This window comes from Balaenoptera ricei, chromosome 5 (genome assembly GCF_028023285.1).
Source record: "Balaenoptera ricei isolate mBalRic1 chromosome 5, mBalRic1.hap2, whole genome shotgun sequence".
Classification (NCBI taxonomy): domain Eukaryota; kingdom Metazoa; phylum Chordata; class Mammalia; order Artiodactyla; family Balaenopteridae; genus Balaenoptera; species Balaenoptera ricei.
The window spans coordinates 75,632,611-75,655,409 of record NC_082643.1 but is presented as its reverse complement, the minus strand read 5'-3'; the positions used below and the strand labels follow the sequence as shown (position 1 = coordinate 75,655,409).

The following is a 22,799-nucleotide window of genomic DNA, read 5'->3' as shown; positions in this document are numbered from 1 at the left end:
TAAGCTTCTTTCTTGGAGGAATTGGTCTTAAATTATTTCTAAACTTTTGTATAAGAGTAAAATTCTATTACTGCCTAGAGGCAATACTCTCAGATATTAAAGTGAAGGCTCAAAAATTCATTTATATTTCATTTAGAATGTTGAAATTATAATTCATTGAATGCTTCCTGAATGCCTGGCACTGAGAAAAGAAGTTTGCATCTATTATCATTTGTATTTATCACAATGACCATATTATACAAATGAAAAATCTAAGGCTTAGAATTGTCACAAAATTAGTAAATAGATTTCTGTGCTTCAGTTTTCTCATCTTTAAAATAGATATTTATCCTAGTTATAACTTATCAACTTTGTGTATATTAACAATTATTGGCAAAGAATACACAGAAAACAACACCCTAATATTTTATAGTCTGTAATTTAAAATTATTTCAGTATAAACAGTGTTATCTGAGTGCATGTATCAGTAACCTCTATACCTTAGGGATGGCATCTGAAAGACCCTAGGAAGAACCAACAACCATCCAGAGGGAGTTACCTAGTATCTTATTCAGTTTGGGCTGTTATAGTAAAATGCATAGCCTGGGTGATTTAAACAACAAACAGTTATTTCTCAAAGCTCTGGAGGCTGTAAAGTTTAAGATCAAGGTGCCAGCAGATTTGCTGTCTGGTGAGAGCCCTTGTTTGCAGAGGCTTGCTTTCTTGATGTGTTGTCACGTAGCAAAGGGAAGGAGGGCTCTGGTCTCTTCCTCTTTTTATAAGGGCATTAATCCCATCGTGGAGACTCTATAACCTCATCTAAACCTAATTACCTCCCAAAGGCCCCCACCTCCAAATACCATCACATTGGGGATTAAGACTTCCACGCATAATTTGGGGTGGGAGGGACACACAATCATTTAGTCTATAGCACTTAGCTTAAATATAATTCTCAAAATCTCAGAATGATACAGTCATTATGGAAAACAGTGTAGTGGTTCCTCAAAAAATTAAAAATAGAACTACTATATGATCCAGCAATCCCATTTCTGGGTATATATCCAAAAGAAATGAAAACAGGATATCTTCATTTCCATGTTCATGGCAGCATTATTCACAATAGCCAAGATACGGAAACAACCTATGTCTTTTGACAGATGAATGGATAAAGAAAATCTAGTGTGTGTGTGTATATATATGTATATACACACACACACAAAATGGAATATTATGAAGCCCCTAAAAAGAAGGAAATACTGACATTTGTGACAACATAGATGAACCTGGAGGTCATTATGCTAAGGGAAATGAGCCAGTTAGAGAAAGACAAATACTGTATGGTACCATGTATATGTGGAATCTAAAAAAAAAAAATAAAGAAAAAAGCATCAATCTCACAGAAACAGAGAGTAGAATGGTGATTGCCAGGGTCTAGGGGGTAGGAGAAATGAGGCAATATAGGTCAAAGGGTACAAACTTTCAGTTATAAGTTCTGAGGAGCTAATGTACAGCATGGTGACTAGTATATACTTGAAATTTGCTGAGATTAGATCCTAAGCATTTCCATCACACACACACACACACACACACACACACACACACACACGCACACACACACGAGTTAACCATGTGAAGTGGTTATATTAAATAACTTGATTGTGATAATCGTTTCACAAAGTATATCAAATCACCATGTTGTATACTTTTAATATATACAATTTTATTTGTCAATTATTCCTCAATAAATCTGGGAAAATATTTATAGCAGAGAGTTTGTCAATGGCATAAGGATGGTTGAAATAATTTTCCCTTAATGGATGAGCGGCATTCAACATACATGGCTGGTTATAAGTTTGCACAGGCCCCGTTACTCTTGCACTAACTCAGCTGTCTGATACAACACCTTCAGTAGCGGAGGCTAGGTTCCGGCCCCTCACCCACTCTGCATCCCTCATTCCTGGAGGAGTAAGTCCACCTAACTTCAAGGCTGATCAATTCTGCTTTCAGAATGCGTTTGGTGTACACTGACGTTTTCATGCAAGGTGTGAGTCAGTGTGGCTGGGGGCAGAGAGTGGCACTGTCCTTGGAGTTACAAAAAGTGTTTTGGCGTTTGCTAACTAACTGTTTAAACATTCAAGAGAGTTGGGTTAAGTCTTGCTTTCATAGTCGCATGCCACTTTATAATTAAGTTGTAGTAATTAAGGTATCTCCCACCTGCCACTTACTATCAAAATCTTCTGATATATACTAAAGAGCTTGGCCATCGCTGTACAGCAGAATTGACTGAGGACAGTCATTCGGGGGACTCACAAACCATAAAGATGTACAGGATGACATCAGAGGAAGGAACTGAGAGATTCATACCAGTTTCATTCCTGCCACTTTCCTTCTACTGAGTCTACCAGTGCCCCTCATTTATCTTTGAGTAATGGCATCCTCAGCATAATGACATACCCAGTAATCTTTGCCTTGCTATCTAATTTGGCTGTGTGGCGATTTACATATCACAGACTGTACCATAGAAATGGGAAACATTTTGTATTCAAGATGAAGAGAGGGAATCTACTTTAAAAGAATAAGAGAAACCAAATAGAACAAAGTTATGAATGTGGTCTGTTGCCCTCAGGTGTGACAAATCGCATATTTCTTAAATTTTTTTTTTTAAATTAATTAATTTATTTATTTTTGGCTGTGTTGGGTCTTCGTTTCTGTGCGAGGGCTTTCTCTAGTTGCGGCAAGCGGGGGCCACTCTTCATCGCGGTGCGCGGGCCTCTCACCATCGCGGCCTCTCTTGTTGCGGAGCACAGGCTCCAGACGCGCAGGCTCAGTAGTTGTGGCTCACGGCCCTAGTTGCTCCGCGGCATGTGGGATCTTCCCAGACCAGGGCTCGAACCCGTGTCCCCTGCATTGGCAGGCAGATTCTCAACCACTGCGCCACCAGGGAAGCCCTTTCTTAAATTTTTTAAATCAGCTTTAATAGGTTTAGCCCCCACCCAACAGAATTTGTGGGGAAAACCATCTTCAGTCATTTTAAGGAATCCTCTCTATTTGAAGAAGCGCAGGAACTCTGAAGACTACTTCTGGTCTTAGTTTTTCATGGTCATCGCTGACCTGCTCTGTGGCCCCTTGAAGGTCAGGGGATCCATTACCCACAGTCCCGAAGTCTTTTCTTGCTCTATTCCATCGGGCCTTTTGCTCAGTGTTCAAGGTACCTATGCACGCCCACCTCTGAGAGGCCCTGCCATAACCTGGGACACTGGTGAGACATGGGAAGAGGGCCCAGGCCTCTGCTGTTCATGAAGTGAAAGCTCTTCTCAAGAAGCACTTCACTCTTCCGGGAACCAACCCTCCTTAGGCTGGACCCTCTCTTTCTACATAAGATTCAGAACAATAGCTGACCTCATCACAGGAGGAAGGGCATGGGTTGGAACTTAAAGAATGGGTATTATTTAGGTGAAAAAGAAAAAAATAAATATGCGGATGGAGAGGAGAGAATACAATTGAGGAACGGTCAGGAGAGTTGTCTCTACAAATTAGGAGGTAAAGTTAAGGGTCTGATCAGATTATTGGATGGGTTTAAAAGGCAAGCTCAGGAATTTGGGACTCTTCCTGTAGTCAAGAAAGAGTTGTTGATACCTTCTAATAATATGGAGAATTTTATTTGCTTTCATTTGGTTTCATTTTAAGGAGAATTCCCTGGTCTCATGAAAGGGAACACAGACAATACCAAATATCAAATAAACTGAAAGCCGTGTACATTGCCTTGGGATGGCATTACATGTGTGGCTGGATCCTGTCTTGAGAGAGTAGTTCCTATGACATATGCTGTAAGGAACTTGAAAATGAAAAGAGAAAAAAAAGTTTCCTTCCTGCTCCGTCCCCCTACCTTTTCTGCAAGACCCACCTAGTTCAGGAATTCTACAGGACTAGACATTTCCTGCACCTGAGAAAAATGAACAAGACTTTGTTTTGAAAGCTTAGGCTATCCTACATTTGAATATTTTCACAATATAAATTTTCATCTTTCATTCCTAACCACGCAGCTTGTAATTCTGTGCTCATGTCCAATCAGATAATCGTGTATCTGTGCCTTTTCGATAGTCTGTTTTCCTTGCATTAGTGATTCTGTGTATTATGAGTGTGTAGGGATTAGTGAGTGAGTGAGTGGATGAATTTGTTTTCAAGCCATTAATGCCACTCTCTTCCTAGTAAACCTGGTTCTATTGTAGTCACTGTTACAGTGAGCTATTTTTAATGTTGGAAATGGGTCTATTCCTCACCTCTCTTAGGGCAGATAAGAAACTGCAAATCATTGTCGCACATTCTTCAAGACCCAGGTCAAATGCTTCCTCTGTAGAATCTTTCTAAACTTTAGTCTGTTTCCTCTCCCTTGTTTACTCTCTCTAGTAATTACATGGTAATTTCCCTCTTCTACCCTCACATGAACTTTGGTTCATTTTATGGAATTTATAACTTGTGACTCTTTATTATGGTTTTCCAAAGTTATTTTCCTGTTTTACAGCTCCTGATATAAGCATTTGTTGAGTGATCAGACCAGGTCTGCCTTAGGGTGGCTGAGGGCTCTGAGGTTTCAGACATGGTTACAAATGTGTCTCAGGTTCTTGTAACTTTTGGCTGTGTCTAATGTCAAGAAACCCATACACACATGCTTTCAGGTTAAACAGCAACAACACAATGATGAAACTGATCCTTATCTTCCCTCCATCAGTAGGGGATAGAGGGAAAATCCCTAATAGATGTCTGGTAGAATACCTGAGAAAAAGTAAGAGCCTGGCTCAGGAAGCTGAGTGTGCTTTAGGATTCTGGGTGGTTCTCTTCTGTTTAGCAAAGTGCTTTTTGAAACCTGTTGGACAGGATCAGCATGGTCAGAGAGCATCTTCCTGGTGGGTGGAGCTACCCTGGAGAGAGAGAGCAGTGTTTCCCTTTTAGGAAGCTTATTGAGTAGAATGTATGCCCAGCTGCTTCACTGCCCACTCCATGCCCGCTAAGAAATACACTTGTTTGAAGTTCAAATCAACATGTAACATCATAACAAAATAGTTCACTGTTCAATTACAAACTTCTAATAATAGCTAGCATTTGTGCTTGGTATGTGCCAGGCATTGTTCTAAACAGTCTACAGGTGTTAATATATTTGATCTGTACAAGACTCCACAAAGCAGGCACTGATGTTATTACCATTTTGTACAAGAGGCAAAAGAGATACAGAAAGGTCAAATGATTTGACCAAGGTCACATAGTTAATGCCAGAATTGGGATTTGTGCTCAGACATCGATTCCAGAGTCTGTGCACCACTCGACAGTTGATTTTCCTACTGCATAAACCTGGGGAAAGACAGACCCCAGGGATGTTCTGGATTTTTCCTCTACCTGCAAGGTGTGTCCAGTCTTGAGATTCCCTGATTTATGTGGTCATATCCTCTACTAGTTTGCAAAACTAATTAAGGTGCACATCAAAAACTTCCTGGGGCTCCAATTCAAAAGGAAATACTAAAATCTCACCGGAATGAATGGGAAATATGGTGTTCATCATGTAACAGTTCCATAAATAATTTCTTACACAACCAGAAAAATGCATATTGTTCCTGCTCTCTACCTGTAACTACACGGGACTAACAACTGGAAATTTTAAAGAAGTTCCTCCCCGGTGCTCTTTATCTCCATGTAATGTCTTTGGGATACACAGGAACATTGGGTTGTGCCGCCCACTCTGAAACCAGCCAGTGAGAGTTCCCTGAAGTTGGCACACATAGACATCTAAAATTCTGGAATTGGGCAGTGCTATTTGATGAGAATAAGTGCTTTATTGTGTTATCTAAAGTTTGAATCTTTAAGTATGCCTCCCAAGACTTCATCTAGTTTGAAACTTGCAAAAGAAAACTGAAAAGAGATCAAGAACTATAAGAAAGGAGGAACTATTTTGCCAACATGATAGCCAGAGGAAAAAGACCTTTCAAATAAATATTTGTTGAACAATTAGCTGTAACTAGAGTCTTGTAATCTACCTTGATCCTTAATGAGTATGACTTATTAACAGTATTTAATTCTGAATGACGGAAAACTGTGAACAGGAAGAATTTTCCAAATAAAAGCAAATTTTTTTTTTTTTGGCTGCATTGGGTCTTAGTTGCAGCACATGGGATCTTCGTTGTGGTATGTGGGATCTTTTGTTGTGGCGTGTAGACTTCTCTCTAGTTGTGGCGTGTGGGCTCCAGAGTGCATGGGCTCTGTAGTTTGCAGCACGTGGGCTCTCTAGTTGAGGCGCATGAGCTCAATAGCTGTAGCGCGCAGGCTTAGTTGCCCCGTGGCATGTGGGATCTTAGTTCCCCGATCAGGGATCGAACCCATGTCCCCTGCATTGGAAGGAGGATTCTTTACCACTGGACCACCAGGGAAGTCCCAAAAGCAAATGTTAATTATAGTTTTAATGAATGATTTTGGAATAAAGAAAATATATAATTTTATTAATAGGATATGTTTCTTTCCACTGCCACTAAATAAGTATTGAATAAACATTTAAAATATTATTAGTATGTGCAGGGCACCTGTGTCAGGTTGTCCCTAATAGCATGTGAGCTCCTTTATCCCTGATTGTGTCTTTACATCATTGGTATTATTCAACAAGTTTTCTTGAATGTGTGCATAAATGAATTATTGAAATAGATCTGGCCATGAGAAGCCCGCGCACCACAACGAAGAGTAGCCCCCCGCTCACCACAACTAGAGAAAGCCCGTGCGCAGCAACGAAGACCCAGTGCAGCCATGAATAAATAAATAAATAGTCTATGGTGGGCTGTGGATGTAAATGATGGAAGAGTTTGTACATCTGGATCGTTGGTGGGAATATTTATCCATTTTTACTGCCCACTCTCTCACGCTTATTTTGCTACCTCTCCTTGATACCTAATATATCTAGCCTTTCTGGTGACCTTTTGAGGCCCTTGGAAGTAGTGACCCTTTCTTACATAAAACCTGAAAAGGTACAGGGAAGCCTGAGCTTCAATAATGAACACTGGGCATACCAAGGTGAATCTTCTTTGCCAAGCTGCAGTGGCCCTTGTGCTATTGGTATACACATTTATAGAAAGAGGTAAGAGGTGCTGGAATGACTTTGGAAAATAAATCGTTACCAGTCAAAAAAAAAAGGAATAGATCTGTACAACTTTGATATGTAGAGGTCCTCTCTAATTTGAATGTTTTTTTTTTTCTGCTTTTTGTATGTCCTGGATAATTGAGTTTGTATACCATCTGAGCAAATAAATTATCTTAATTCCTGTTATACGTTGAGTTGTTTATCCCTAAAATTCATATGTTGAAGTCCTAACCTCTCACACCACAGAATGTGACCTTATTTAGAATAGGGCTGTTGCAGATGTAATTAGTTAAAAGGAGGTCATATTGAAGTAGGGAGGGCCCTGAACCAGTATGACTGGTGTCCTTATAAAAAGGGGAAATTTGGACACAGCCATGTACACAAGGAGAATGCCATGTGAAGACGAAAGCAGAGATCAAGGTGATGCTTCTACAAGCCAATGAATGCTATAGATTGCTAGCAAACCACCAGAAGCTGGGGGAGAGGCATAGGACAGTTTCTTCTTCCCAGCCAACAGAAAGAAACAACCCTGTCGACACCGTGATGTTGGGCATTGAGCCTCCAGAACTGTGTGACAACACATTTCTTTTGTTTAGGTCACTGAGTTTATGGTACTTTGTTTCTGCAGCTCTAGCAAACTAACATGATTCCCATCCTTTAATGAAAGGAGGCTAGAGTCATGTGGCTGAGATGGAATGACTCTGGGATTTTCTTATCATTTTGTCTGGGACATCATCTAATTACAGAATTACTTTTAAACTGCTGTGGGCTTTAAGAATTGAAACCAAAGGTGTTTGTTTACTTAGGAGGACTATGTGTTATTGAGGACTTCAGAAGCTGAGTGTTTATTTTCCATGTAAAAGGTTGTTCCAAAAATTTCTAGTATTATATATATATATTTTTAGGATATGTGTATAAAGGCTGGATGCTTTGAAGTCTTAGTAATTATATTATGATTATTTAATCTGCTAAAAATAGAAATATTGGCTGGTAATTTACCTTCATTTTTTCTTCCTGGAAATCTAGCATTTCAAATTTTTTAGCAGCATGAATATTTTTATGGACTCTAAAGTTTAACGGTGCAAATAATTTGCAGGTGAAACATGTCCATATCATGCATGGTCAAGGGTCTGGGAACCTGAGGAACAAATAGAACACCACAAACCAGTTTTTTAAAAATATCCTAAAAAAAAAAAAAAAAAAAAAAATCCTGAGAACACTTTGTTTTTTGAGGGTTATGGCTAGTGAGCATAAATCTCACAAGAACTCCCAAGATTTCCTTCACAATTGAAAAGATAAAGCCCACCTTTCCAATTATATTTTGAAAAAAATGGAAGAAAGTACAAATTGGTATCCCTAAAACTGTTTAGTCTGCAGTGGAGATAAACAGACACTCCTCTCATTGATGCATATTTAAAACCTCAAAATTTAGTGTTAAAAATAATAATGTTTCCATGTTTTATGGTTTTCAACTCCTAAGCACTTGTTAGAACTTGTGATAGTGTAAATTATGACTGTGATAGGTGAGTATTAATTTACTCCCCGGGGAACATGGCATGTTCAAGATTTCCTAAAAACAGATTTTTACTGTATACCTTATATACTATACTTATAATTTCTTTATTTTAATTCATTGTCTGGGTATGTTCACTAGGAGGTTCATGTCTGTCCCCACCCACTTCTATTTGCAGCCCCCATACCCCGCACCTTCTGGTTATCTGAGGAGACTCCCAGATATTACATCATTTCATCCATGAATATTTGTTTGTCTCTTTAAAAGATAACAAATTGCTTAAAAACATAGCCACAATACCATTATCACACCTAAAGAACTGACAACAATTCCTTAATATCAACAAATATCCAGTGTTCAGATTTCCCTGATTGTCTCCAAAACAGTTTTTTAATCTTGGTTTGTTTGAATCAATTTCCAAACAATGTTCACACATTCACTTGGTTCTCAATGTCTCTTAAGTTTCTTTTAATCTATAAACTCCCCCAATCTTTTTTCCCTTAGCAAATTGTTGAAAAAACAAAGCAGTTTCTCATAGAGTTTTTTGAATTTTGGATTTTGATGATTGCTTCTTTGTGAGGTCATTTAACATGTATTTTTGCCACCTGTATATCCTGAATACAGGCAATTTGATCTAGAGGTTTGGCTTGATGGTTTGATCTGATTTAGGTCTTTTTTTCAGGAATACATGAATAATGTCTGTTTGTTTCTCTTTTTGTGTGTGTGATCTTAGTAATCATTGATGAGCATTGCCTAGACTCATTATTTAGGGGTTTGAAAAAAATTATGACTAACATTTCTTCATCATTTAACAGCTGGAATATTACACTTTCCATTTTATACCAAGTGTTATATTTCTAGAAGTACACAAGATTCCTTGATAGACCTTAGGCTTTTTGAGTGTTTATGTGATCTCAGTTGATCCTTAAAATAATCCTGAGAAGTGTTTGTGGTGAAGTATCCCTATCCTCATTTTACAGAGAAGTTAAATCACTTATCTAAAGTTCCGTGGCAGAGCTGGAGTATTTGGAACCTGGTCTCCTGGTTCCTAGTCCATGCTCATTCAAAGCTGGCTCACTCGTGAGGCACAGAGACCATAAAGTTCCATTTGGAAAGGAAGAAATAATTCCATGGTTATAAAATGCTCAGAGTGTGCAGAGTGCACTCAACTTTGTTCATCATTCAGCACACAAAAAGATAGAATGTGTATCTTGAGAAAGCCTAAAGAATACAAGATAGGCTGATCCCAGAGTCCCTAGCTGCCTTCCTTTCTGCTGCCCTCCTGTTAGGGAATAACATCCTTTTCTTTTATGAGCTTGGCTATCAGGAGAGAATTGGATCTGGTTATCTATCATATGCACAGGTAATAAAACTATGGCTCTGCTCTAAAATGCGTTATTAAGAATATTAAGTTGATCTCTCATTGTAGTTTTGATTTATATTTCCCCAATTAGTGATGTTGAGTACCTTTTCATATACATGTTGGCCATTTGTATGTCTTCTTTGGAGAAATTTCTGTTAAGGTATTTTGCCCATTTTTAAATGAGGTTGTTGTTTTTTGTTTGTTTGTTTGTTTTTGCTAGTATTGAATTATAGGAAGGAGTTTTAAAATGTATTTTGGATATTAACCTTTCATCAGATATATGGTTTGCAGATATTTTCTCTCATTCCACAGGTTGCCTTTTTGACTTTGTTGTTTCCTTTCCCGTGCAGAAGCTTTATAGTTTGATGTAATCCCACTTGCCTATTTTTGTTTTTGTTTCCTGTCCTTTTGCTGTCAGGTACAAGAAATCATTGCCAAAGTCAATGTCAATAGGTTTATTCCCAATGTTTTCTCCGAGGAATTTTGTGCATTCAGGTCTTACATTTAAGTCTTTAATCCATTTTGGGTTGTTTTTTGTGTACAGTGTAAGAAAAGGGTCCAATTTTATTCTGTTGCATGTGGATATCCAGTTTTCTCAGCACTATTTACTGAAGAGACTATCCTTTCCCCATTGAGTATTCTTAGCACTTTTGTTAAAGATTGGTTTGCTTTATATGTATGGGTTTACTTCTGGGCTCTCTATTCTGTTCCTTTGGTCTATGTCTGTTTTGATGCCAGTACCATACTATTTTGATTGTTGTAAAAAAAATGATGTATGGTATACTTAAAATTTTTCTAAGAGGGTAGATCTTATGTTAGGGTCTTGATAGATAGATAGATAGATAGATAAATGAATAAGGTGGGAGGAAACTTATGGAGGTGATGGATATGCTTATGGCATTGATTATGGTGATGGTTTCATGGATGTACGTATATTTCTAAATACCTAGAATTATATACATTAAATATACATAGCTTTTTGTAATATGCCATAATATTTCAATAAAGTGGTTTAGAAAAAGTATATTGAGCCAGCATGTGTACTACAAATACTTATAGCACGAATTATGTTTGGTGGTGAGAAGTAAAGGAAGGAGGACATGAAGGAAATCTTAGATAATTTATATATGTATATAAAATATATTTTTCTCCTTTTTTTCACTTTCTTTTCATTGATGTATAGTGGATATAGAATATCATATAATAAGTTACAGGTGTACAATATAGTGATTTACAGTTTTTGTTTTTGTTTTTGTCAGTCCCAAACTTCCTGCTTTATCTCTTTGAGGATATAATTTTTCTTTTATATTCGGAACCCAGTGGTTCCAATAGTTCTAATTCATGCGTATGTATCATTTGGCTCATTGTCTTTCTTTAGTAATTCTTGGGGGTCTCGTTATTTAGGCTTCTGAATGAGTGTGTGTGTAATTATGCTTTTAAATTTTGTGGAGCTGGAGTAATAAATACTCTACCAAACTGTAAGTAATTTGTTTAAAGAAGAAAAGATTCCTTACAATTCCTCTTTAATTGTATAAGAAGCATTCACTAGGTTAAACTGTCTGAAGAAAAGCTTGGTAGACATCAATTCAAATTGCTTTTCCTCTCAGAACTCTTCTTTTATGAGGAATTTTTCATTTTTACTCCTCCTTATGGGTAGGTTGAATCCCTAAAGTGATTTGGATACAGTAGTACTCACAGAATACAAACAAGAGAGTGAAAAGAAAAGGTGTTTTTAAGTAACAAGTGCTACATGTAGCTTAATTTCATTAATTACATTTTCAATCTCCTTTTCTCTCTCTTCTCCTCTTGGGACCCCTATAATGTGAACGTCTGTATGCTTGATGTTAGCCTAAATATCCCTTAAGCTATTCTCATTTTTTAAATTTGTTTCTCTTTTTGCTGTTCTGATGGGGTGATTTCCATTACTCTATCTTCCAAATCTCTTATGTGCTCTTCTGTATCACCTAGTCTACTGTTTATTTTTCTGTAGTGTGTTTTTCATTTCAGTTTTTGTATTCTTCAGTTCTGACTGGTTCTTTTTTATTTTCTAGTTCTTAGTTAAATTTTTCACTGTGTTCATCTGTTCTTTTCCCTAATTTAGTTAGCATTCTTATTACTCATGATTTGAATTCTTTACCTGGTAAATTGTTTACTTCTGTTTCATTAGTTGTTTTTTTTCACGGGTTTTCTCTTGCTCTTTCAATTGAGGCAAATTCCTCCATCTTCTCATTTTGCTTAACTTTCTCTCTCTCAATGAAATTAGGTGCAACAGTTACCTATGGCGGTCTTAAAGGGGTGTCCTTAGGTGGGAACATCCTTATACAGTGTGTGTGTGCTCAGGGTCTTTGGTGGGAGAGCTGGATTTGGTGTGAACACAAGTCACATCTTTCCTCAGGATGTGCTGGCAGCTATCACCTTGGTAGGAGGTGGGGCTGGAGAAGGAGTGGCTAGGGCCAGATCCAGGTGTGAGGTGGGTCTTCCCCTTGGTTAGTGGCTGTCACCACTCTATAGAGACAGGGGCAGGTCCCATGTTGCTGGAGCAGAAGCCCTGAGGGTTGGCCTCAGCTGGCTCAGTTCCCTTTAAGTGTGTGCTCTTTCCCCTCCCAGCATCAGCACCCTTGCCACAGAGGGGAGCAGTGCTGGAGCAAGAGGGGCTGGCTGGGTGTTTGGTGAAGGTCAGCATGTGAACTGTGTTGGTCTGGCTGCCGTTAGAGACCCAGACTGCCTCTGATGTGCTGCCTGTGCCATCGCCAGTAATGGCTGCCCCCTCCCTGATCAGATGCCACTTAGGGTCAATTTATGAGGGGAGCAGGTTAAAGAAAATAATACAGCAAGGAGGTATAGTCAGCATTTATATAGATGCTTTAACAATATAGCCTCAAAATATACAAAGTAACAATGGCATAATGGTGGGGATAAATAGATATATCAACATATGTTGCAAGAGATTTTAACATGCTCCCCTCATAAATTGACAAATAAATCAGACAAACACAAACTAGAGACATAGAAGAACTGAGTAATGTAATAAAAAAGCTTGAACTATTTTATATACATAGATGTATGTATGTATGTATTTATGTGTGTGTTTGTGTCTATGTGTGTCTTTGTGATTATACTGGGCACCTGGATAATCCAGGACAATATCCCCATGTCAAGATTTTTAAGTTAATCACATCTGCAAAGCCCCTTTTGCCATGTGTACTGGGTTGAATTGTGTCTCCCAAAAGATACACACATACACAGACACATATAAGCGCAAAACACAACTCAACACTGAAGCAACTGAGAATACAAATGATCACACAGGTTATTTACAAAATGTCCTCTCATGGAAAATTTACTAGACCATAAAGGAAGCCTCAGTAAATTCCAAGGAATCAATATCATCTGGGCTACATTCACTGACCATAATTGATTGACGTTAGAAATTTTAACAAAGGAAATAAGTGTAGTTTACATAATCTTAAATGTCAGGTTTTATATTAATAAACAATCATGGGGCTAAAAAGGAGATCATGAAGGGAATTATGAAGTTTTACAACTCAAACAACAGTAAAGCCTCATATGTCATATTTGCTAAGGTATGGCTAACACAGTCCTTTGACAGAAATGTATAGTTTCAAGTAAATTTAGCAGGACACAGAGAGTTTGAAAATGATTAAGCTAAACATTCAATTCAGGAAGTTGAAAATGTAACAGAGAAAATCCAAAAAAATAAACAGAAAGAAACAAGGAAGGAGGAATTAATAACAATAAAAGAGAAATTAATAAAATAAAGAATTAAAAACAATAAAAATGTCAACAAAACTAAAAGTCTAAGCAAGGAAAAGAAAAAACAAAGTGAAAACAGAAACATGCAATGAAAAAGAATAGTAACTACAGATATAACATATTTTAAATCAAAAGCAATGTTATGAACAACTATATAAGAATTTACTTGATAACTTATAAGAAGTCATTAACTATTTGGAAGAATATGAAGTGTCCAAATTAAAAGAATTGAATAGGTTGATAAGCAGTAGAGATGTTAAAATGGTGGCAAAAGACATCCCTCCCACCGAAACTTTGTAGCCCCTGTCTGTTTCAAGGGAATTTCTACTAAATTTTCAAGGAAAAACTCTTACAAATTTTATTCCAGAAAAGAAGCACTATCAGCTTATTTGATGAGGTTGGTGCAATCTTGATTCCAATATCAGATAATGGCAATAAAAGAAAATTATAAGTCAATTTCACTTGTTAATGCATGTTTCAATATTATAAATTAAATATTAGCCAATCGAACATTTGGTTATTAAACAATAATTCATTATTCAGATCAGGTTTATCCCAGTAATCCCAGATCTCAACATAAGAAAATATAACCAGAGAATTTACCATATTGACAGACAATAAAGAAAAAGAAAATAATATGACTTTTTAAATTGATGCAGAAAAAGTATTTGATAAATGTAAACACCTATTTGTTAGATAAATAATATGCATAGAAATATGTTAAAAGCTAGAGGGGCTGTACTAGAACTATATGTTCTAGGATCTAGGACAAGCTTAGAGTTTTGTTAATGGCTTGGTCCCATCACTTAATTCACTGTACTTTTATTGAAGTTGCTCTTCCATCCCCAGAAGGCCATTAAGGAGGACAGCAAGAATTTTGCTGAAGCATAAAATGACTGGGCAGAAAATAGTCAAAGCAGAGGATGAGTTTTAGCTGCAGCTTTTCAAATAGCCTAGGGCAGAGTGGGATGAGAACTAGGAAAATCAAAACGAAAATGTTTATAAGCCAAGACATAGACCATTAGTTGCCTGGACAAGTTTACTCATTCATTCCCTAAACAGTAAATCCCTATAACTTAACTTTTGCTCTTACAAGAATAGTGGAACTTCTGGAGAAAAGATAATACTATTTCAGTAGGAAAAAGGTCCGACTTCTCAGCCACAATCACAGTTAACACTTTGGTCTACGGCCAAGTATATATACCGTGGAAGAGAAAAAAATAATCCGTAACTCTAATGGACTACCAGTCTGTTTTGTTAACCAAAGACTTAACATGACTTAATATGGCTTTGAACTTTCTGAGTTCAGCAGGTGTTTAAATAAGAATTTTACTCTCATGAGGTTTTCAGAGCCCCCCCGTCACATGTTTAGGAGCTTCTTCCTTGTAGTTCTCTTGTGGTAAGTGATGCACTCTCCTCTTACTCTCTCCTCAGTTGCTAGCAATCTAGCAGGCCATATATGCAAGTGGGTTCTGTTGGATAGAACATAATATAAACCTCCACAAGGTCTCTCTTTTGTCATGACCAGTATCTGGTGCACTGGAATCCTTGATGTACCCTTGGACTTGATAAGCTGTACAGTGGAGGTAGACCCCACAGTCCTTGGGTTCATTCATTCATCAACAGCTAATCATCTTACCTTTAGCTCTTTATATTTGTCAGGTGGGAGTCAGATTCCAGTCTACTGGGTTTCCCATACTGGGTACATACTAAGCTCTTTCAGTAGTACCCGTGAAGGTCCTCTAACTAGCTTTCAGGTGAGAATGAGTACAGCACACCTCTCCATTAGGGGCAATTTATTAGCAGAGTTCTTACCTGAGAAATCATCTTCAAGAATTTTCTTCCCATTGAAAGAATCAAGCATTTAATCACCTTCTCCTATATGAACTATACCTCAGGGCAGTCAAACAGTTCATGAGGGTGTTTCTCTATAAAATTATCATAGCCAATAAACAAGGAATAATAGGATGCAAATATCACCTTTTTGTGAACCCTCAGTGATATAGTTGATCTAGGAAATTATCATTTATAGCTGTTACCCCCACAAAAAAAGAAACTACTAAACATTATATGCTTCTTGATAGAAGTATATACCACCATCTCTAAAGTATTCTTGCCAAAATTTTTCCTTGAAACAGATCAAGCCTCTAGATTTAACTAGCAGCTTACAGGAATTACAGGGGACAGACAAACATGTTAAAAGACACCATGGGGAAGCAGTCATTAAAATCCAGAGTGTGGAAAGCTTTATTGGATAAGTGATCTTATTTTTTTTAAATAAATAAATTTCAAAGGAAGAAATGTGGGCATGGAAAAATCTTAAGGAATTTAAGAAACACGGTCAAATGCAATGTGTGATTCTTATTTGAGTCCTGATTTAAACTAAACACTTTAAAATGTACAAGACAGTCATGGACATTTGAATACCGACTGCTTATTTTACAATTATTAAGGAATTATGGTTCATATTTTAGATGTGATAGTGAGTGACACCATGGCTGTGTTTGAAAAAAAAAAAAACGGCCCTTATATTTAAAGGTATACAATGAAGTAATTGTGTATAAATTGATACTGATGTTTGAGGTTTGCTTCAAAATAATGCTGAGAAACGTGAACCCAAGCAGTTTCTTCCAGAGCCTAATGATGAAGTTATTCTGTAAAGAAATAAATGTGAAAAAATAAGGGATTTGTCAGGGAAGAGTAACTGCCCAGTTTCATTGGTCTCTAGGACCATGTAGGGATAGTCAGAGATAAACTTAGAAAGACAGGTTAGGGTCAAAGCTTGGAGGGCCTTGGAAAATAGGCTAAGGAACTTTAAAGGAAATCATTATTTCAATATGTAGGGCACCATAATGTTCTGTACCAAAATTTGTGATAAGATTTAGTGCTAATTTGGACTCCCCTGGTGGTGCAGTGGTTGAGAATCCACCTGCCAATGTAGAGGACACCAGTTCGAGCCCTGGTCTGGGAAGATCCCTCATGTTGTGGAGCAACTAAGACCGTGCGCCACAACTACTGAGCCCATGTGCAACAACTACTGAAGCCCACGTGCCTAGAGCCCATGCTCCGCAACAAGAGAAGCCACCACAATGAGAAGCACGTGCACCGCACTGAAGAGTAGCCCCTGCTCGTCAAAACTGGAGAAAGCCCGTGTACAGCAACGAAGACCCAATGCAGCCAAAAATAAATAAATTTATATATAAAAAAAAAGATTTAGTGTTAATTTAAGTGCTAGTCACCATGGTTTGTCAAAATATTGGAAGCTCCCTTTGATGGAAGATGAGTTTTGAAAACATTAGATCTATGGAAGTTGAACAATGGATTTTGATGACATATTCTTTTCTTAATGGTGATAGGAGCTCTTTTTAAAATAATTTAATTTTATAACCTAGATTATAAATTTCTAGTCTTGAAGGCCTAGGAGAACCACAGTTAAAAGAATACACTTGTTCTGTGTCCTCTAGAGAAGGATTGAACCCACCAAGTTTCCTAGTGCTATGATTACAATTAAGATTTAAATTCTCTGTGGTGTTTTTTATTTTGTTTTTTCCTCAATTTAATGTTTTTTGAATCCATAATATTGTATATTATTTCTAGAAATATTTCCCTCTACAGTACAATGCTGATTTGTGACTTTGTTTTGCAATATGTTTTTTTAAATTGGACTTTGTGGAAAATCACCTGCTTATAATTAATTATAAGCAGAATAAATTTTATGGCAGAGTGAAAATTATTTCAAAAGTCATTTCTTCTTGTTGTAGGTGGCCTCTGTTTCAGTTTTCTTTTTTATGGCAGAGTGAAAATTATTTCAAAAGTCATTTCTTCTTGTTGTAGGTGGCCTCTGTTTCAGTTTTCTTGGCCCATACAAAACAACTAATGTGAAAGATAGGCTCTCTGTGATTGCATGCTTCCTGCCTTTAGAGTAATGAAGATTTTGGAAAGATATCATCAAAGCAGAAATAGAAAGCTTGTTGCCTCTTTTGAATTAACAATATTTTATTATATTTATCATAAACTCTAGTTTCATAACTCAAGTAATATGAAATGCATACAGAGTTTGTGTTATCTACAGATTTAAATTTAATCATTTGGTTTCAAGTTTCAGATTTGATGGAATCTATCAAGTTTTACAAGGCATGTCTAGCAGAGCACAGTTTTATAAGATTCACAAGTGTCTTAGCTGGAGTTTCTACAAGGAGAGTATGGGATAGGAATTCTTGTTGCAGTGGCTTTTGTTTGTTTGTTTGTTTTTTTAGGAAAGCACTTTCAGGTGAAGGAGATTGAGGAAAATAGGATAGGACAGGAAAAAAAAAAAACAAAAACTGAGCCAGAATATGGGTCTGATTCTACAGGAAACCGTGGAGGACAAATTGTACAACCAAGTCATTTCCTCCTGATGGGAGTCAGTCAGGGCAGTGGTCTTCGCTTGGGAGGGGTGGGCGGTCATAGCCTCCCAGGTGAGGCTCCTCCTGTTTGTGTGAGGGCAAGTCACTAGAAATGGGAGTAGCTGTGAGCTTTATCAACCAATGCTCACAGTAGCTGGGGAAAAGGGGGACGCCCCTGTTTACATGACGTGGGTGGGTACCAACAACATCCTTTACCGTTTACCCTTCGAACTCAGATACACTTACATTCAGGCACAGCCTCTCGAGAATTCTGATTGGAAAACCTTACAAGAGGGTTACTGGGGTAAAATCCAGCTGCTGCTGCTGCTGCTGCAGTTTGTCCTGAGGCCATGTGTAATATTCATTACCTCCTGCCTCCACTACCAATTCTAAATTCCTCTGCCCATTGATGAGCATTTCTGCCAACGTGTGGTTTGCCTGGTGGGGGTGACCCAGGCCCCATCCTTAATTTGTGAGTTGTGAGCCTCTTGGTCACTCTGTCTTTTTCACGTCATGCTTGCTATACTTTCCCATTTACAGTAACGACTGGGAACGAAAGTCACGTGGCTATCCAGAGTGAGTCCTTGGTGATGCTGGATGGGAAGTGTGGCCAGGAAAGGACAGGCAAAGCCCTGTCTGGAATCCAGGGTCAAGCATGGGTAGCATGGAACATTTGCCCTTTCCAGAGTGTAAGAGTCCGGTCTGTCTCACTGAAAGATGGTTCCATATTGGGGGCACACTGTAGTTCTCTGCTGCTGGCAAGTTAGACGTTCAGCAGTGGCAATAGCAAGACTAGCATTGGTGAGAAGGATTCCAGGCCCATGTGAAGGTCCATTTCTTCCACCATGGCCATTCTAGTTCATAGCTATACTATTCAGTTGCCAGAGAAGCTAAATATATAAGCTTCTTTATATAAATAAATAAGTGGACAGTCATGCTGTCCACTTGAGTGCTGGATTCCTCTTCTGAAGTCTGTTCTCCTAGCAGACATTCACATGTGATACAAAGGTCCTCCTTTGTCTTCCTTGAACATTTTTTTAGATGTACTGTTTTCTTAGTGGTTGCTTTAGGTATTACAATGAACATGTGTAACTGCAATAACAATCTCCTGAAAAAATACTTTACTACTTCAAGTGGAGTATAGGAACCTTATTTCCATTTAAGTCCCTTAACTCTCCCCATTTAAAAATTTATTTCCTTTACACACATCAAGCACCCCCTGGGGTGGTGTGTTATAGTTGCTGCTTCAACCACCAGACATGATTAAAAACCCATGAGAAGAAGGATAGTCTATTATATTTACCCCCTCCCTGCTTTTTTTTTTTTTTTTAACCTACTGTGTTGTTATTTCTACCTTTCTGAAGTCATTTTCTTTCTGTTTGAAGGATTTCTTTAAGGCATTCTTTAAGGGTAAGTCTACTGGGAACAGATTCTCTTAGTTTTCCTTCATCTGAGAATGTCTTTTTTTCCCTTCATACCTGAAGGATATTTTTGTGAAGTATAGAATTTAGGGCTGACAGTTGTTTTATTTTTCAACACTTGAAAAATATGCTAAATTTAATATAGTATAAACCAATATTTCTAGGGCTAAAGTTGCTAAAGTTTAATTATATGATTGCCACCTAAATAGCCTCTTTTGATTGGAAAAAGAAAAGGGAGGGTATAATTTCACTCCTGTTATATTATTAGAAATATTTCTTTTTGACTGAGGGAAAATGCACATGAAAGCTTTTCTGTTTTTTTTTTTCTGCCTGCTTTCTAGGTAGTTGCTTCTTTCTTCTTCTTAGGAAGCATGCAGAGAGAAGAAGCATCTGTTCTGAGAGCAAGGAGGATGAAAACATAAATTAACAGTTCAATCCCAGTGAGCCGCCTTCTGTATCTGAGTCAGAGAGAAGAGAGCCAGTTACACAAAAAATCATCTGTGGGGAAGAGTAAGGAGTTTGGAATCAGCCACATCTGCCTTTGAATCCTCTCTGCCATTTACTAGGTGCATGATATTTGGTGAGTTATTTAACCTCTCTTGGTCTTAGTTCCTTGACTAAAATTGAAATAATAACACTTACTCTTTGGGTCATTGTGGGATTCAGACAGACGAGATGTATAGACCTCTAGGCTGTGATAGGTTCTCAATAAGATTCTTTCAGTTGTCTTCCTCTTTCCTCCTTTAATATTGAGGAAATTTAAGGTTAAGGAAAGCCCGCCAGAAAAGATGTTTGACTTCCTCTTGGGAAACATGGTGAACTGGCAAAGTTAATATTTCATGGGAAAGGTACTATTTGAATTATTTATTTCTTTAAAAGGTGTGATGTTAAATTATCATCTTTGAAATTTATAGAGTTACTATTATTTTAATTTCTTTGGTTATTTTAATAAAGGTAAGTGTAACTGGATTTTATCAGTATGCATCTTATCAGGAGAGAAAAATCATGAAGTAACTTGGACAGGGAAAATTTAATATAAAGAATCACTAACTCTAATAAGAGATTGGAGCAATGCTTCTTTCACTGGTGAGAAGTAAAGAGAACTCTAAAGAATACAGTATAATGGGTATAAGGAGCAGTCCTTATCCATAGGGCTGAGAAGATCACCCAAGGAAGAGCTCCCACTCATCCCCCCCCTCTCCACACTCCAGGATTGAGATCTGGAACCTACTGCAGAAGGCACAGTCCTCACTGGATGTCAGAAAAGTCACTGTGATGCTACCCTGGGGGAGTTTGCTGGAAATCTGCTCTCAGGAAGCTGCCTTTCTCTAGCGATCCAGGGAAAGTTGTTCGTGAGGAAGTATCTCACCTGAAGCAATGCTACAAAACTGCCCAAAGGTGGTGTCACTCTTCTCCTGACCACTCTGCAGGAACCTGGCTCTGGAGAAGCTGGACACACCGTAGGAACCTGGTGCTGGAAGCTGCCTGAGCTGTAGGACCTGGGCACTAGGCATGTGCTGCAGAAGTCTGTGCAGAAGTGAGCACATGAGAAGCAGGAGGCAAAACTCTTTCCCCCTGTAATGTCCCTCCAGCAATCTCTACTGACGAAGTGTGACATGGTACGGTTGACAGTGGAAAATATTTAAAGGGCCCATTTTCACAGAGCAGGGAAATAGAAAGAATTTGGACCTGAGAGGCAATAATTTATGACAGGCATATAAGGGGTAAAGAATTCATGATTGGAAATCTCTGTTAGGACTTAATAAAAGTGATTGTCTTAAACTTATACAATGTATTGGCTTAATTATTCAAACCCTGGTATCAATGTATCAGTGCCTCCTGGTGATAGCATATTGTAATTGCATTTCAAATCTTTGTGCCTGTTAGAAGCAGCTTTTATAATCGAAATTTTAGAACAGGCTATAAGATTGTAGCAAACATTACTCTACATCCATAGTTCCTAAATTACAAATTACACTTTAAAAAACTTTCTAGTTAGAGGAACTTATCCTGAATAAGAGACATTATATAAATTTGAATGTGGTTTGATTTGATCCTGAAAGATTTATTTAAGTACCAGGGTCAGGAGTTCAAATGCTAGCTAATCCAACTGCTCAGGTAATCCAGATTAAGACCCTTACAATGGGCCACTACCAAAAAGATGTCCAGGTTGGTTTCCGACTTGCAAAAGGGGTTAGATACATGGTTGTAGAGTAAGTTCCTAATTCTAGTAACTGAGTGACTGCTGAGCACGTGAAAGGGTCAGCAGGACTGATGAGTATTACTAACAGACTTTATTAAAAGAAAATACAGTGTATAATTTTTTCACTTCAATTTGTATAAAAATTTTTATGCATATTTAATTTATATTTACCTTCTCCATGATATTTGGAATTTTTGACAACACATTTCTTTTGTAAATTCTCCTCTCCTTTGTTTCACATGACCCTATTTATTTTCCTTTTCTAGGCTCTTTTCTTTTGGAGCATCATCTTAAGTGTCAGTATTCCTTAGAGTTCCATCCTTGATGCCCTGTCTCATTCTATATATTCTTTCCAAGGTAGCAGTTTAACATCACACTTAAAAATAGAGAACTTCAAGTTAGAGAAATCTTGGTTATTAGCTCTGCCACTTTCTGCTTTGTGATCTTGGGCAACTTAATATCTTCAGTCTCAATTTCTTCATCTGTAAATGAACTACCCTCTCTTACCTTTCAGAATTGTTGAGATTTTGAAGTGAGAAATTATGTAAAGCCCTTACATTAGTGCTTGACTCATAGAAGATGGTGAATAAATAGTACTTATGATTATCTGTTTTGTCAATTTCAAATAATATGCTTATGATTCTACATCTTCAACTAACGCTTCTCTATTGGACCCCAAATCTCTATATGTACAAACTATTTCAGTGGTTTTAGTGCTAATTTGTGGTCTCTTGTAAGTCAGTGATGAGGATTATGTTGGTAAAAGAGGAACTGAAAAAAAATAAGGACATTTTGGGACTTCCCTGGTGGTCCAGTGGTTAAGAATCCACCTTCCACCAGTGCAGGGGATGCGGTTCTATCCCTGGTCAGGAAACTAAGATCCCACATGCCACAGGGCAGCTAAGCCCGCGCGCCACAACTACTGAGCCTGCACACTCTGGAGCCTGTGCGCCACAACTAGAGAGAAGCCTGCGCGCTGCAACCAGAGAAGCCTGTGCACCGCAACTAGAGAAGCCCATGTGCCACAACGAAGATCCCGCGTGCCGC

At 37.9% G+C, this 22,799-nt stretch overlaps 1 protein-coding gene across 13 annotated transcripts in view; it reads left to right on the top strand.

The window, feature by feature from the left end:
* GRXCR1 (glutaredoxin and cysteine rich domain containing 1) overlaps positions 1-22,799 on the top strand; it is a 339,725-nt gene that overhangs the window by 64,118 nt on the left and 252,808 nt on the right. For 7 of the 13 annotated variants that reach the window (XR_009503453.1, XR_009503455.1, XR_009503462.1 and 4 more), the window contains one exon: positions 19,891-20,129. The exons of 2 other annotated variants lie outside the window; for them this stretch is intronic. The gene's annotated coding sequence lies outside the window, so the exon portion shown is untranslated. Of the gene's footprint in view, positions 1-19,890; positions 20,130-20,760; positions 21,348-22,799 lie in introns of those variants that run through there. 4 more of the 13 variants (XR_009503457.1, XR_009503456.1, XR_009503454.1 and 1 more) reach the window with 3 other exon arrangements.